Here is a 6,257-nt window from a genome sequence, read left to right on the forward strand (position 1 = left end):
ACGTACACATCGAAGACGGAGCTGGCCTACTTATTTGACCACTACGCCATCGCCCTCGATGCGGAGTACCCCAACAAGGTAGCGTGGGTGAAGGCAGAGTTTTGGGTAAGTCTCACTCGCACAACATTGCTCAATACGTCGCATTTATTGGACTTTTCTTTAAATAATGAATGGATACATCACTTTTGTATGCAGACTTATTACAAATGCAAGGAGGGATTTGAGGCTAGGGCAGAGTAGGTGACTACCAAAGCCTGTAAAAAACTCATCACCGACATGCATACGAGGTGTGCATCCAGGCCATCGTAACCTACTACGGGTCGAAGCTTGGAGAGAGGAAAACCAAGAAAGACGCAAGAGAGATGCAGCTGACCCGAGAGCAGTACCTTGTGGTAAATGAAGAACATCAATATTGATTCGTTTTGAGATTAAGTTGGTTGAATTTGATCTTATATGTCCAATACTTGATGACGTGTAGATGATTCCCTGGTGGTGCCAAGCGTATCCCGAGTGCTGGGCGATGATGGTGGAGAGGTGGTTCACGAAGGAGTACCTCAAGATGCACAGGGATGCCCGGGACCGTCATTTGCAGATGCAAGATCCAGCACACCATCAAGGTAGCCACAGCCTCGCCGGATACAAACAAGCATGGGTACGCGAATTCATTTATCTATTGTGATGCTCAGTTCTGCCTGATTTCTAATCATCGCGCTATCTTTCTCACAGTCGGCGTCACATAGTGGCCAAGCTTGCTTGGACTTCTAGGCATGGTGTATGGCCCATAAGGGCAAGGCGACGTCCGACGTCTCCTTCAACCTGGAGGACCCGCCCGAGGCATACACGAACACGAGCGTCCACTCCCGCATCATTGAGTACACTGAGGTGGCGAGGTCGCTCCATGGGTCAGACCACGATCCAAGCACCCAGGACTTCGATGGAGAGGTCGTCATGAGGGCGGGGCAAGGCAAGAAGCATGGGTGGTTCTGGCTTGGCGACGGTGTCATCGACACGGGCTCTACTCCCTCTCTCTCCTAGATCCGAGCATGGAGCACGAGCGAGAGCCCGACCATTCGCACACGGCCGACCGTTGCACAGCACCAGGTCGACGCACACGAGGTTATTCCTATTTTACTCGTCATACATTGATCTTTACACACCTTAATTAGCTTTGCATTACTGAAACATTGGAGTGAAATATTGCAGGCCCGGCTGGAACAAGAAATGAGGCAACGTCAGGAGCTAAAGGCGGGGCAGCAGAGGATGGCGGCCCAGCTGGAGGCCGAGCGAGCCGAGCGGGAGGCCTAAACGTAGAGGCTGACAGACATTACGGAGTTCCTACAAGGACTTGGGCAACGTGTGGGCTTCTCTCTGCCAGCTGGGCTGTTGGTTCCACCTCCGCCTCCACGTCCTGCAGCTGTAGCTACTCCTATGAGTATAAAAGTTTTTTACTTTCGCTTGTGCTTTGCTTGTATGGCCTCTACCTTCCTAGATTAGCTATCCAAATAATCTTGTCTCACATGCAATCTTTTCTCCTTTGTGCAGTCTCCATCTGACGGTGGTTCAAATAATTCACCTCATGCACCTCCGAATAATGGAGCTGGGCCTTCACCACAGTCGCAGTGGCCGAGATGAGTACACGTTGTATTTTTTTTATTTGTTGTTCACTTGGTGATTGACTTGTGATATACTTGTGATGCACTTGTGGACTTTGATGGACTTGTGGATTTATTTAGATGGACTTGAGCACTTATTTTATATATTGTGATGGATGTGATATGTGGATGGATGAGATATATATGTGATGGATAAGATATATATGTGATGAATGAGATATATATGTGATGGATGAGATATATATATATGTGTGTGATATATGTTTGTATGAATTTATTTGTCATGATGGAATGTAAAAAAAATTAAAAATTATTGTTTTGGGACACTTTGTCGAGTGTTGCACTCGGCAAAGGACCCCGTTGCCGAGTGCCATGGTCACAGCACTCGGCAAAGCTGGAAAATTGGGCGCTCGGAAAACCATTTTTTCAGTTTTGCCGAGTGCCATGACCATGACACACGGCAAAGAATTTGTTTTAAAAAAAAAATCAAACTTTGCCGAGTGCCACTCGGCAAAGAATTTTTTTTAAAAAAATCAAACTTTGTCGAGCGCCGACCAGGGGCACTCGGCAAAGATTTTTTAGAAAAAAATAAAACATCTTTGCCGAGGGCCGGATAGAGAAAACTCGGCAAATATTTTTTTTTAAAAAAATAAAAAATCTTTGCCGAGCGCCTGCAGGGTTGGCACTCGGCAAAGCGACCGTCAACGGGGCCGACGCCGTGGCGGTCGCTTTTCTTTGCCGAGTGCCCCGGGGGCTCTCGGCAAAGCCTTTGTCGAGTGCCCGATAAAAGACACTCAGCAAAGAGGACTTTGCCGATCAATTTTTTGCCGTGTGTTCTTTGCCGAGTGCCGCACTCGGCAAAGGCTTTGCTGAGTGCAATTTGGCCTTTGCCGAGTGCCGGCAAAGATCCTGAATCCAGTAGTGAAAGGGTCAATTAGCACAATTAAAACTAAATCATGTTCCAACCAAAACTTTGCTCAACGCATATATATATATATATATATATATATATATATATATATATATATATATATATATATATATATAGAACTACTATCCTATAGCTGGCTGCAGAATAACTTATTCTGTAGCCACTTTGAGTTACGATAATTACTATGTTAATTTACGAGATTTACAGTAACTCCTTACTAAGTGGTTTACTATAACGTTATGGTAAATATTCCCATGTGTTATAGTAACCCAACTATCGTAAATATGTATTGACATTATGGTAAATTAGTATATAAAATTATGGTAAATAGAGATGGCTACAGAATAACTTATTTTGTAGCCGGCTGCTGAATAGCCTCTCCCTATATATATATATATATATATATATATATATATATATATATATATATAGACACACACACATGCTCTATTGCTCTATGGTTTATCTATATATATATATATATATATACACACACACACACACACATGCTCTATTGCTCTATGGTTTATCTACCGTGTTCCTCCACTCACAAAGAGTTCTGCGACATGAAGTCAATGCAATCCTACCAAGCTAACCTATCAGGTTACTCTTATATAAAAAGTAAAGGCACACAAATGGCAGGGAAGTATGTTAGTTTGGTAGAGACGAGAAAGGGGCTCAGACAATAATAGCAAGACAACTACCTTTCATTCAAACTCTCTAGGATAGATATAGCACTAATCACTCACTAATATTGTGCAAATTATCTTGGATAATTATCACTTTATAACTTCAATTGCTCCGGTATTCTTCTAAAGCACTACTACAAAACTGATATTTGGATACATAATTAATTTTCAGAGGCAGGCATAAGGATCAACGTATTTGGTGAATGTCCTAATGGGCAGCCTATGTAAATCTTAAGAGTCGGCCTATTAATATTTTTAGAGGAAGGACACACAATGGGCTGCCTCTGTAAATCATGTTCATCTTGGTATAAACCCTAGGTCCCTAACACATATAACCCATCGCCTACCAGTCCTCTCTGCCACCCAGTCTGCCTCCACCGCCCCATAATTTTTCTCTGGCATAGTCCTCACCGTATTCCCCTGTCTTTCCTCCTAGCCGCTTCTACGGCATGACTTCTAGGATCCCCTCCTCTGCTCGCCTCTCTCATCGCAACATGGCTGACCGGGGTCTTGGTTTTCTACAGCACAATTACCGAGATCCCTTTCTCCACCAACACTATCCCCTCTCTTTGTGGCATAGTGTGGTTGCATTTGCGCACGGCGGGAGGCTACTATGTGCGGTAGGCTGCCTGCCAATGAGAGGTTAGGATTAGGCACGATCAAGAACATCGAGGTGCGATCAATGGGAGGTCAAACTCAAGATGCTTTAACTCTCTAAAAAAGTTAAAATGGCTTATAATTTAGAATGGAGAGAGTATTTGAACCTTGAACCCTGCCGCCACCGCTAACAGTGAACCTAAAGTTTGTATTTAAGCTCACATGCGGTAGCACTGGTGTTGGCGTGTTGCTAGCTGGCCTGGAGGTGGCCCGTGACCGGCCGGCGGCCGGACCAGCTTGAAGGTCTGCAGGACGGTTAGAGATGAGGTCTAGATTCTTGGCTCCAAGACACACACCATCGTGCTGCACAACTAATCTCTGAAGCTAATTAAGCTCAGACCGGTGAGTAGGGTAATATTGTATATATGGATAGGGGTCTACCATATGGAGATCGATGAAGTCGATCATCAAGGGCATAAAGGCTGCGGCGCCGCCAGAGTGGACGCCAAACCAAGTATAGAAGCCGTGGTCAAAGTCTCAGGCTGTGTTTAGTTCCAGAAAGTTGGAATTTGGAGCTACCGTAGCACGTTCGTTTTTATTTAGCAAATAGTATTCAAACATGGATTAATTAGGCTCAAAACGTTCGTCTCGTAATTTCCTACCAAACTGTGCAATTAGTTTTTTTTCCGTCTACATTTAATGCTCCATGCACGAGCCGTAAATATTCGATGTGACAGGTACTGTAGCATTTTTTAGAATATTAGCAATGCAAACACAAACAGGCATGCTCATGCATGCGATCCCCGTGGAAGGAAGCGTGGAAGTGGAACACTCGAACCGTCAAACGCTAGCTGCTGTCTGCTGCGACCTGCATGCGGGGAGGGCGATGGATCGGAAACGGTGGCCCATGCCAGTGCCACCGCCCACTGGTTAAGTGACGGAGGGAGACGGTCTGGTGGCGTGGCGGCCACCGGAAACAGGTTAATGCGTGTGGTTTTCGGTTGCCCGTTTGGAGATCGCAGGCGATCACTTCCGTCCTTTCTTCGTCCCTTCTTCCATGCATGGCCCCCGTGATGCGACGTGAATCAACTATATATATATATATATATATATGCTCATGGCGTGCACTTCCTTGACTTGACATGCACGTTGACGTACAGCTTATCTTATTTATTAGTCGGCCTTAAGGCCGGTTGCTGACTGGTCCATCGTCGGTAAGCCATCTCCCAGCAGAAGCTTTATTTTCTCTGTGTATTCTGCCCAATCTGTTTCAAATTATAAGGTATTTTGTTATTTTCAAATATATTTCTTTTACTACATATCTAAATATAGTATCTCTACTATAAAGGACCAATCAAAACTATACTAGGCCTCAAAAAAAAAGTCTCCCGCTAAGAGACTACGACCATTGTGCACCAACGAAATTGTACCCAGGATTACCGTATCATTAAAATCTATGGCTCATAATCCTTTCTCACATGTTTCAACTTGATCCGATGGCCAACGTTATTTAGATCTCTCCCACTCAGGCTTCAACGCACGCCTCACACATCCCGCAGTCTACGGTAAAATGGAAACCAATGGAAGTCAAAGACAAATATGAAAGTCAGTCAAGACAAATAGGAAGGAGGGATACGTGACTCCGATCAAGGCAATTTTTTGAATTGTCACTATAATGAAAAAACCCACGCCGAGCCCGGCCCCATCTGACGCGCCCCTTCCAAAACTCTTCGTGCCGTTCTGGTATTGCGTCAATAAGGAATGCCGACAGACCTGCCAACATACCCACTCGCATGTTTCCGTCAAGAACACGTGGGACCTGGTTTGATGACCCCACGCGTCAGTAGGAGCAGTGGAGCGTCTGCAGCGTGGCTAAACCTAGAAAGGTCTACCCCTTTCTTCTCATAAAATACCAACGGCGGACAAGGAAGCAAAACGGGTCACTTGTAGTCTGGGCCCACAGAGAGGAGATCGATGTAGAGGTTTAGCACATTTGGTTTTGCCTATTTTTTTTAAAATAGAAGAAATATTCGGTTTCATCCTCCAAATAGAGGAGTTAGACCACTGTGTTACAAAAGTAACACTACACGCCCCGATCGAGTTTACAAAATAAACGAACTGACTTGACACGTGATTATGAAAATAAAAGACCATTATGAAATAGAACACGCAAGCTAGAGACAATTAGTTTTGTTCTAATTTTTAGATATATAGCTTTTGCTATGCACCTAAATATACATTATGTCTATATACATAGTAAAAACTACTTCCTCCATTCTAAATTATAAGTCGCTTTAATTTTTTTGGTACATCTAATTTGTTATGCATTTAGATATAATAATATGTCTAGATACATAGCAAAATAAATGAACCAAAAAAGTCAAAGCGACTTATAATTTGGAAAGGAGGGAGTATGTATCTAGAAAA

Source organism: Miscanthus floridulus, unplaced genomic scaffold (genome assembly GCF_019320115.1).
Source record: "Miscanthus floridulus cultivar M001 unplaced genomic scaffold, ASM1932011v1 fs_588_2_3, whole genome shotgun sequence".
NCBI classification, from domain to species: Eukaryota; Viridiplantae; Streptophyta; class Magnoliopsida; order Poales; family Poaceae; genus Miscanthus; species Miscanthus floridulus.